Source organism: Miscanthus floridulus, chromosome 2 (genome assembly GCF_019320115.1).
Source record: "Miscanthus floridulus cultivar M001 chromosome 2, ASM1932011v1, whole genome shotgun sequence".
NCBI classification, from domain to species: Eukaryota; Viridiplantae; Streptophyta; class Magnoliopsida; order Poales; family Poaceae; genus Miscanthus; species Miscanthus floridulus.
In genome coordinates this window covers 121968259-121980357 of record NC_089581.1, presented here as the reverse complement: position 1 = coordinate 121980357, position 12099 = coordinate 121968259, and positions in this window count along the sequence as shown.

The following is a 12099-nucleotide window of genomic DNA, read 5'->3' as shown; positions in this document are numbered from 1 at the left end:
GGTTCTGCATGGCCCCCCATCCATGCCTCATACGGGAGGTGCACAATCAAATGCTACATCGGCAAGAAGAAGCCGGATAGAAAGATCTTCTCTAACTTACAGAGCAACATGGGTGCCGCTTTTTCCAAGTCATCAATGATGGTCCTAGAGAGCTCCTTGGCACAAAGCTGGCAGAATAAGTAGCTCAACTCTGCCAGCACTTGCTAGACATGCTCCGGGACATAGCCTCGAACCATCGTCGGAAGAAGCCGCTGAATCCATATGTGGTAGTCATGACTCTTCATCCTGTTGACTCGCAGAGTGCCTAAGTTCACTCCCCTCTTTAGATTCGCTGCATACCCATCAGGGAACATTAGCGTCTTGATCCATTCAAGTACTTCCCTCCTTTGGTCCTTTTTCAAGACAAAATCGGCCTTAGGCCTTCTCCAGGTCTTGCCATAACTAGGAGGCTGTATCTCTTGATTTGGTCTATCGCACAACATTGCCAGGTCCACTCTAGCCTTAGGGTTGTCCTTAGACTTTTCAGTGTTCATGAGTGTTGCCTAAAGTGCCTCGGCGACATTCTTTTCAGTGTGCATTACATCAATGTTATGTGGCAGAAGAAGGTCATCGAAATAGGGGAGCCTCGTCATGCCCGAGATATGAGTTTACATATGTTGCTCACCATATCCCACAAAACTACCTTCTTCATTGGGCACGAGAGCATCTATCTGAGCATGAACCTCAGCACCAGTCATCATCCATGGTGCAGGGTTTGTCACTTTGACACCTTTCGTAAAGTTCTTGATGTCTTGTCTGAATGGATGGTCAAGAGGTAGGAATTGACGATGTCTATCGAACGACGAATACTTGCCACCCTTCTGCAACCAAATGAACCTCACACCTTCCTTGCATATTGGGCATGGAAACTTCCCGTTAACACATCAGGCGCAGAATATCCCATACGCTAGGAAGTAATGCAGGGAGTAGTGGTACCAAACATGCATTTTTAAGGTTGTCTTTATAGCTCGATCGTATGTCCATACCCCTTCGTCCCAAGCATAGACCAATTCATCAAACACGAGCTCTATGAACACACCCATATTACTCTCTGGGTGTCTAGGAATTATCAATGACAAGAATACGTTATGTCGTTGAAAGGAGACACCAGGGGGAGATTAAGAGGGATAATGAAGATGGGCCAACACCATAGGATTTTCAAGATGTTTGTTATTAAAGCAGATCCAAGCTTCACCATCAGATGGATGTACCATCTTATCAGGATTGTACCATTTGCCATTTTTGTGCTATGTCATCTGTTTCGTGGATTCCTCGGTCATGTATAGCCATTGGATCCTCGGTAGGAATGGAAGGTACCGTAGGATTTTCACGGGGATCGTAAGTTGCCTCTTCTGGCCATCATCAGAGTCTACCTCCAGGTACCTAGAGGATTTACACTTTGGATAGAACTTTGCATGCTCGTGTTCTTTCCTAAATAGGACACACCCCTTCGGACAAGCATGTATCTGCTCATACGGCATCTTAAGTGCATAAAGGAGTTTCTGTGACTCGTACATGCTCTTTGGCAGAATGTGGCCCTCCGAAAGCAGGGTTCCAATCACGGCCAACATCTTATCGAAGCCAGGTCCACTCAAGTTTAACTCGGACTTCAACCCCATTAAGCGTCCAATGGCATCCAGTTGAGACACCGTTGACCGATCGTGAAGGGGTTTCTGTGCTGAGTCCATCATGTCGTAGAACGCCTATGCGGTTGCATCCATCTCCTCCTTCTCACGTCCCTCATCGAACTGTCCTTGGTGAAAGTCATCTAACATGTCTGCTACCCTAGCATTAGCATCAAAAGCCTCCACCCGTGGTCTCACCACCTCCTCTCTCATACGATGGGCTTCACCATGGTGGACCCACCGGGTGTAGTCCGGTATAAATCCATTCTTCACAAGATGTTTACCCATTTCCACCTTATTTACCCTTCTCCTGTGTTCCACATTTGCTGTAGGGACACAAAACTAGGCAATGTCCTTTAGCAGCCTTGCCAAATACACTGTTCAAGAAAGCATCGGTCTTGTTCATCCATTCCGTGGTGTAATCACTCTGACTTCTCCAGCCCGTGTACATCCACTGACGATCATCCATCCTCTAACATATGTATCAGCGAGTAATGTAACCATTAATTGCATCTACATGGTGTTCCTACTGTCTAATAGATGAGGATAGGTCCTAATCCCACCCGCGGATGCGTAGATGAGGTTAGTTTCCATGCTGTACTCCTATCCGAGACAGAATTTCGGCAGCACCTCCCCGCTGTTCTCCAGATACACGTCCTGCCAAAGAAGAGTGTGTATCCAGAGAACAACAGGGAGGTGATGCCAAAACTCTGTCTCGGACCGGAGCAGACCATGGAAACTAACCCATCTATGCATCCGCGAGCTGTCCAAAAAACATAGACAATCCGAAACAGATACGGTCATAGATATGCAAAGATCTACATACCTCCAACTGTATCTCTTTCGAACGGGAGACGCCTAACTGGGTTACGGATCTACGACCATGATATGGAAAGAGGGGTTATATCTAGGGTGGCGGCAGAGTCAGGCTAGTGGGGCCATGGTGGGTTGGTGCAGTGGCGAGGCGACGCGGTGCAGGCAGACCGGCACGGCGACGCGGTGCAGGCAGACCGGCACGGCGACGGGAACTCCGACTCGGCTCCGACGGGCTCTTCTCTACAAAAATGGAACAAAATACTGTCATTTAAAAAAAATCAGCAGAACCTCCCCTGCACGGTGAGGTTTTCAAAACCTGTAAAAAACAATGGCACGATAGCCGACAAGCATATATGTCTCAAGAGAAGCCATGTAGTTTGGATATCAATCCATGCAGAAGAATATATCCAAGTAGTACCACTACTTCTACTACTACTTCCACTATTGCTACTACTACTACCAGTAGTTCTACTACTACTACTACCACTATTGCTACAACTACTACCACTAGTTCTACTACTACTACTACCACTACTTCTACTACTACTGCCACTAATTCTACTACTACTACTACCACTAGTTGTACTGCTACTACCACTACTTCTAATACTACTACTACCACTAGCACTACTAGTACAACTAATACTAGTACAACTATCACTACCACGACAACAACAAGAGAGAAGGCATACCTGACAGGCGTCGGGGGTAGGGGCGGGCGGCGTCGGGGTCGGAGTCGGGGTCTCCGGAGTCGGGCACGGGCGGCGTTGGGGCGGTCGGTCCACGGGGCGCGGCCAGGGGCAGGGCCGGCGCGGCCAGGGGTAGGGCCGGTGGCCGGGGGTAGGGCGCGGCCGGGGGCAGGGCCGACAGCTAGGGGCAGGGCGCGGGCCGTGCGGCCGGGCGTCGCGGGCGGTGGCGCGTGCGCGTGGCGTGTGTGCGGGGTGCGTGGCCGGCCCAGGCGGGAGGGGTTAAATCCCCCCTTTGCCGAGTGCCCCCGATCTGGCACTCGGCAAAGGGTTTTTTAATTTTTTTTAAATTTCTTTGCCAAGTGTCCCAAATCTGGCACTCGGCAAATTTTTTTTTTAAAATACTTTGCCAAGTGCCCCTGACACGGCGCTCGGCAAAGAATTTTTTTTTTCAAAATGTCTTTACCGAGTGCCCCTGTGAAGGCACTCGGCAAAGAGGATATTTTAAAAAAAAATTGAAAACCCTCTTTGCCGAGTGCCTTATTCTTGACACTCGGCAAAGACCCCCTTTGCCGAATCCTAAACCTTCTCAAATTTTTATCATAGCCTCCACATACGATATCACGGCATCTCAACAAGTTTCATGATTTTTGGACTTCGTTTGCTTTTTATAGAATTTAAAAACACTTCGCACGCAAGTTCGCGGTCATGTTTCGTGAACAAGATGTCCGAAATTTCGGATCCGTTCCTGGATACGGCCTCACACTACACTCAGTATCATGACTATCATTTTTTGAATCACTAAATTCCATTATTCGTACCACGTGCAATTCAAATTTATATTTTTTGAAAAAATTCAAGTAAATGAAATAAAGTAACTAAATATATCAAAAAGCCACAAAAATCTCCAAATTCTAACTAGGAGTTCCTGGTACTTTAAAAGGGCTGCACAAAAAATTTGGAGGCAAAAAAAAAACTTTGCCGAGTGCCGGGGCATGGCACTTGACAAAGGGGGTCTTTGCCGAGTGCCAAGAATAAGGCACTCGGCAAAGAGGGTTTTGGATTTTTAAAAAAAATATCATCTTTGCCGAGTGCCTTCACAGGGACACTCGGCAAAGACATTTCGAAAAAAAAATTATTTGCCGAGCGTCGTGTTAGGGGCACTCGGTAAAGTATTTTCAAAAAAAAAAATTTGTCGAGTGCCAGATCTGGGACACTCGGCAAAGATTTTTTTTAAAAAAAAAACCAGGCACTCGGCAAAGAAGGACGTTGCCGAACACCGTTACGCGGGACAGCCTATGACGAGGGCCACGCTTTTGCCGAGAGCCTGGCACTCAACAAAGAAGTCCTTTGCCGAGAGCTTTTTTTACCGAGTGCCCAGCACTCGATAAAGAACTCTTTACTGAATACAATTCTTTACTGAGTGCGATACTCGGCAAAGAAAGTCTTTACCGAATGCCCAATTTTTAACACTCGACAAAGAAGTTTTGGACTCGGCAAGATCCCGTCTCCAGTAGTGTGTCCCGCGTCGTCTGCACCAAGCCGGGCGACCTGCACTGGGTGTCCGTGCACCGCGGCGAGCAGTTCGTTTCTCGCGTGAGCTGCTTCGGCCAGATCGTGTTCAGGTCCCTGCTGTCCTTCAGGGGGCGCTGCTACTTGACGATGCCGCGCGGCGACGTCATGGCGCTGAACATGGGCCCGATGACCAGCCGACTGCCATTGAAGCCTCGCGTCGTTTACCTGCTCAGGGAGACGGGGCTCGGAAAGTACTCTCTGGCTTTCTCCTACCTCGTCCGGTCCCTCGATGGCCGGATGCTCATGGTGCGCTATTCATTCTTGCGCCGCAGCGACAACAAGCTCCCGCTCACGGATGAGCGCTGTAACCCGTCAGATACATTCATGTCCCGTGGTGCTCCCTGCCGCGTGGAGGTGTCCGGGGTGGACGTCGACGGGAGGCGGCTGATCCCGTTGAGCGGCATCGGGGACCACTCGGTGTTCGTCGGCGACACGCACTGCGTCATGCTGGCTGCCGACAAGTTCCCCAAGGTCGCTGCCATTCCGCAAAAGAAAAAAAGGTAGCTGCCAACGCGGTGTACCTGAACTACCTCTTGCAGTGCCTTCGCGGCTTCGGCGCCTACCGTTTCGAGGACGGGGTGACCACGCCGCCGAGAGACCTCCGCCGGGAAGGGAAGGGGTGGGACCATGGCTTCGTCGTGTGTGCTTCCTAGTTTGGAGTTTGAAGACTATCTGATCTGCGACGTCCAACAGCCAGAAATCTTCCTAACAGCCAGAGGTTGAAGATGAACATGTCCGGTGGGACCCACATGTCAGCAAATGGAGGGAGAGATAAGCGGCAGCGGGAGGAGAGGCGCTGCCATGATGGCTGACTGTGTGGCATGCTACGTCAGCAAAAATGACAAAAAAATTAGGAGTGTTACTGTTTGCAATGATAAATATTCAAGTGCACGGGTAAAAATGGCAAACGAAGGAGTGACGTCCGTAGCGATAGCAAAAAGTAAAATGTCCCTGAGAAATTGAGTCTGCCAATGTCGAAGTATTATCAGAAAACAATAAGTTCACCAACTGTACATAATCCACAGCTATTTCTTTATAGATTAAGGGATTATGAAAAAGGATTAATGAAAAACTATTGTGATTTGAGGAATGCAAGAAACCTCCTGAAGATTTCTAGACTGTGCACTAAATTTTACCACTAGCTGTAAAGAGCTGTGTTTTAGATAGCACATCATAGCATTATTGGTGGCCAAAACTAAGCAATAGGCCTATGATGTACTAAAGCGCATAGCACTAACGTGCAACCAATAACCAGTGAAACATATTGTTCCCCGTAGCTTGTCCATCACGTGAGAGAAAGGGAGGAGGGGTACCCCGCCGTCATGAGCCGCGCGAGGACATCGGGTGCGGGATGCTTTGCTCGGAGCGCGGCGACCCTGAGGGCGCCCTTGGTCCCGCCACCATTGGGGAGCATGCGTTGTCGTGGTCGCTGCCGATCCGAAGTACGGTCGTAGTGGACGAGCTCGATGGCCAGGGAGAGGTCGTAGGAGGCCAGGTGGAGGTAGCGCCTGGCCTAGACATCGGAGAGGTACCAGAAGTAGGTGGTCATGAAGCGCGAAGGCCGTTGTAGGAGCGGGAGGCCAGCGCTGCCGCCGTGCTTCGGCAGGGCCTACGAACCCACCTGGGCCCGGGCGGCCACTTGGGCTGCAGCGAAAGGGACTCCTCGTTGTGGACGAGGAGGCCGACGGCGTTGAGGATGATGTTGGTGGTGGGGTTGGCAATGTAACACCCCAGGTGTTTGACTTCCACATTTGCACTTGCATTTCATGAACATGAGCATCATTCATCCATTCATGAGCTTATATTGCATGAAACATGTTTTCGAAACATTGCAACATATTGTTATATTTCATATGTGCTTGTTTTATGAAATGAATAGTGTGCAACACTCAAGTGCAACATGTGCAACTCACTTTAGTGAAACATGGTTAGTTAGTACTATGCAACAAAATCATGAAACATGTGAAACATGACTTTGAAATAAAGGTAACATTTCACTTGTTTTTCCTTGTTTCAATGCATGTGATGCTTGATTTTGGTGTGACCAATGTGTGGTGTGGCTAATAATCCTCTTAAGCAACTTAGTTATACTTAGTCATTATGAACAATGTTCATGTTGATCATTTTGCCTAATTAGGTTTCCAAGTCATGGTTTGACCATTATGGACCCCTAGAGCTCCTGAGTTTGACTGTTTAAAAAGTGTAGCTTAGAGTATTTGCATGTCTGAACAACCTAAAGCAAAGTTGTAGAAAATTTTATAAGGAACAAACTTTGTTTAGAAGCCAAGTCATGAAAATGTGCACAACATGCTCAAAAAGAGCCCACAAGTCAGTGTTGAGGGCTAATTCAACACTTAGAAAAATTTCTAAGTATGAATTGCAATTTCAGTTTCTTGTACCCGACTTGTTCACGTTGTAGCTCCCTAAGCAAGCCGAACCAGCTCGAGCTCCAATTGGCAAAGTTGAAGATCTCACTTAGTACTACAACTTTGTCAACTACGACACACACTGAATCATCATGGTTTAGGAGTTATGGAGAGATGAACTTGCATGTCAAACATCGATGGCGTAACTGAATCGGCGCTACAGTGCCGACCGGCAACAGAGACGGCCGCCACGTGTCGTGGCCGGCCTGACGCCGCTGCCCGGTGTCCTCCGCTTGGAGCCGTGTCCTCCTGCCTCTCTGCTCACTCTCCTTCACCCTCTGTCGCCTTCCCCGCTCATAGCCGCAGCAGCAGTGCACCGGCTCCGCCATTGCCGCCGAGCACGCGCTGTCGCCTAGCTCCCTCGCCACCGTGAAAACGCTGCCTCCAGCTAGTCCGAAGCTCCACCGTAGCCTCCTTTAGCTCTTCCACCTCGCCGTTGGGCCGACAAACCAAGGTAGTGGCCGTATTTTTGGTTTCCGCCGCCGCCGTACCTCGCCGGAGTTGGAGCTCACCGTGGCTAGCACGGCACAGCCTCTCTCGTCCTTCCCTAGCCTCCGTCTTAGCTTCACCGTCACTCACCGTTGCTTGTGTGATGATGTAGCCAGCTCCGCCGATCCGGTCAGGCCGGAACGTGGCCGCGCGCCGCCGTGCGCCATGGCCGACACACCTAGAGGCCGCTGGAGTCTAGGTTAGGGGGTTCCATCGGTTCGGGATGTCAAGGCGGTCACGCTGGTACCGGTGCCGTCACCGGAGACGTCGTCATCGGTGAGCTCCGCTGGTTCCGCGCCATCGTGAGCCGCCTCCTCTGCTTCGCTTTCGCTGACACGTGGGCCCGGCTGACATGCGGGTCCCAGCTGCTAGTGACCGTTATGAAATAAGCTAATTCAAATATTTCCAGTTTTGAATGCTGTTTTGTAAAATTTGTATCTCCAGTTTTGTAGATCCAAATGGGGTGATTCCAATTTTGTTAGGATCATGGTGAAGTCTAGTATTTAGGAAAAATATGACATGAATACTTGAAGTGGAAATTTTGGATGAATTAAATACGAACTTGAAATGTGTTTTTAAAATGCATGCAAACTTGTTTAAATTATATCTTGAGTTTCTGTGCACCAAAAATTATGAAATTTTGTGGGTAAGCTATTCTTGCTTAGTAGAAGCTTTGGTAAAAATTTGAGAGTCATTGCATGTATGGTTTTTAGTTATATATTTTCCTTTTATCATTGAATGATCCTTGTGTGAATTTTTGTAAATTATCTAGGAATCTAATGACCATGAAATTTTGTGGGGAGTATTCTAGTACCTAAAGGATGCTAGGAAAAATATAAAATCTGTTGCTTGACACTTTTCACTAAGGTTTCCTAATTATGTCATTTTAAGCCATTATGTCTTATCATTTTTGTGTAGGCTGTTATACTTGCTCAAATGGTGTGAAATTTTTATAGTAGCCTACTTAGAGCATTTAGTACCTACTGTCATTTTTGTAGATTAAATGGTGTAGTTTTCATATATGTTTACCATTTCCCCTAATTAATTAAATAAATTAAGAAAGACATTAAAAGAAATGAATTGGTGGTGAACACTTTACTTTCTGGTGTTCTTGTGACATGTGTGATAAGTGAGTAGAGTTGGTTTTGTCCAATTATTTGTTTGCAACATAAGTTAATAAATATTTCCTGGCATTATGTCTTTCTGGATAGTTCTGGGGACTTTGCAAAGTTTCCTATGATAATTTGGTTTGCTGGAAATGTGGCGAATACAAAAGTTATAGATAACTTATGTATCTAGCTTCTGTTAAAATTTGGTGGCATTTAGCCTAGTAGTTTAGGAGTTACAGTCGTTTAAAGTTGGATCACAATTTTGCCTGCTCTTTGTCTTGTGGAGACAGATTTCTGTTGATTAAAGAATTTGACCTAGTAAAGGTTAGAATCATGCCTTGAGGTCTGAAAATGAACTGTAGAAAATTGCATAAGCTTTCCAAATTGTCTTGTTGCATGTCATTTGGATTTTTAAATCTCCAGTTATGGCCAGTTTACTGTACCGCTATATAGTTCCTATTTTGCTAAAATACAAATGCTTGTGTGTATGCTTTGTTGCAATGTCCTTGTTGATTGTTTAGGGGCTAGCCTAACTTGAGAACATGCTTAGGTGTAGGTGCTAGGTCCTTAACTAAAGATGAGCAATTATACATTAGGTTGTATAAACTTGGTAAGTTAAAGTGATTTGAATAGAGCTTAAGTTGGAATATGTGGACTGTAGTGAGCATGTGCATTCCCCGAGCATCCCTAACTTCGTTCATGTGTATCCATGATATTTATCTTGCGCATTCATGCAATAGGTGTGCCGGAGGAAGTGACGCTGCTGGAGTTTGAGGGAGCCAACCAGGAGGAGGAGCCTGAGGTGCAGGAAATCGACGAAGCAGCCACCGAGGAGGAGTTGCCCGAGTGCCCTAACCACCGTCCTTCCTCTTTCCTGAAAGGCAAGCCCCGAAGCATATTAAGTCTCTCATATTTTTACAAATACCTTGAGTATCTCTTATTGTTGATGATGCATTAAGTATAGGAATTGGTTGGAACCAATTGCTGCATTATATATCCATCCTTGTCCAGATATCGCACTGGAATCCTATTTAAGATCAGGAACGGATTAAATGCTTAGCCATGCTTAGTGCGGTAGAAGTCAGGTGATTTCCTGTCACCTACAAACTTTAGGATGAGGTGGATCACGGTTGGCTATATTTGCTATCGTAGAAAAGAACCATGTTAATAATGAATTAAGACCGGGCAGAGTCTTGTGTAGGTTGGACATAGTGACTCCGTCTGTGTCGTTTAAGGACCGATACGCTGTACGTCCTTATGTCATGTTGAACGCAGCCTAACACTTAGCTAGCCGGATAAGTCGTTCCGACCGCGAAGCCTAGTAGCTCGACTCAGGCTGGGGACGTGAGTAGTGGCATGCATTCTAGAGGTAGTAAGGATGTGCGGAGAGCCATTAGCATAAGTCCAAGGCAGGTTAGAGTCCCGAGCAACCTTGGTAGAGTGGTTCTTTGAGAATGTCGATCTGTTTGGACTCGTGATTCCTAAATCGTACCAAAGGTGACTCGTTTGTGACCCTAATGGGGGAAGCAGGGTTGGTGTTTAGGAATACCCCTCCAGCTAGATAGGAATCGATTCGAATCGCCGTCTCTCCCGGATAGTGAGAACTTGACTGACCAGCGGCAACGTAGATTCAATTAATATAACGATATGGTTAAATGATGATGATGATAATGTTGCCACGATTTATACCTGATATGGTTATTAATATTTGCATCTTAATCAAATGATTGCTTAGTACAGGTGCTAATATAGATGATAGGTTAATGGCTAAAAGTCACTGCTAGTTCAGGTTAAGAGTTGATCATGATTACTTATGCTTTTCCGCAAAAAGAAAGTGTCAGCCAGATCCACTAAATTAAGCTATGCATGATCCTTGGTGTCATTATTTTGGTTTTCGGCGGGTAAGTCTAGCTGAGTACATTCTCATACTCAGGGTTTATTCCCTCTTGTTGCAGATGACCTTCTATATCAAGGATTCTATAAGTATTGTCTCCGCCCGGTGGGTGACGAAGACTAGATCATGGGCATGATCTCTGTTTCTCTTATCTGAATGCTTTTGCGGGTTGTGATCAGCAAACCAGTATTTGTATTTGAACTCGGGTGTGTAAGTCAAACTATTTGCTTCCGCGTACTTTACAACACTTGTTTTGTAATAACGATGACTCTGAGATGATGTAATCTATTTGCAAACCGTCTATGAAATGTTGTAACATATGATATGTTATGTTGAATTACTGTGATCTTGGTTGTATGCAAGTTGGTTTGAAATCCTTCGAGATTTTAGTTGACTACCGGGTTTATATGGGCTCAAGTGCGAGAATTTGATCGTTTCGGCGATTGTTTTTGTACTTGTGCTCTTATAAATTGGTCAGTTCTGTGACAGGCAAGGCCGATGCAGTGGCCGCCACCCGTGCAGATGCAGTCCATGAGGTCCGGCATCTTGTCTAGGGGCATCCAGCGCTGGGCCTCTGTGTAGAATCCCTCAATAAACTTATCAATCGGGGAGGCACGATGGAGATCAAGGTGGTGGATTTGAGGTCGCATCGGGTCCTCCATGTGGAAGTAGGAGAAGGCCCCATCCCCATGCTCGGCATCCGCTCAGAGGATTCTCCGGCGGTGGATTCGGGGCCCATTGTTTGCTGGATCTGCTTGGGCTGGCTGCTGTCGCTTTAGTGAATCAGATTATGTCGGGTTCATAAACCTAGATGATGGGCCAGAAGGACAATCCAATCTCCGACCAGAAGGCATGGCCGAGGAGGAACGACGCTCGCTTCTGACTCTGGCCCACCTCTCTGACCGGAGCGCTCGCTTTGGTCTCTAGCCCGCCTCCGGATGGCCTCTCTAACCAGAAGGCCTGGCCAAACACCACTTCCAACTCCAACCCTCTTCTTTGACCAGGAACACGGTGAACCCTGCTTACAGCTCATCTCCGACTAGCGCAATCAGAGCCAACTAGGACCAACCGACTAGGGACGCCTGCTTGGTAGGGACTAGGAAAAGGACAAAGAAAGTAAGGCAGGGCGCACAAGTCAAACTGCAATACCAGGGACCGTACCTTGTGCACCTGTTAGACAGTACCCTGTGACCTGCCTGGCATGACAGAACCGAAGTAGTGTTATAGGCGCTGACATTTTCCCCTACAATGTTGTAGGTGCCATCAAACTCCCATACCTAACGAATACGATAAGGCTCCCTCCATGTGCCTCTAAGGCATCGACAGTGTTGTGGGCACCAACATTTACCGTGCCAGGCAAACATGGTAAAACCCCCTATTCCTCTTGGCATCAACAGTATGGTAGGAACCGACGTCTGCCATACCTGAAGAAGAAGATGC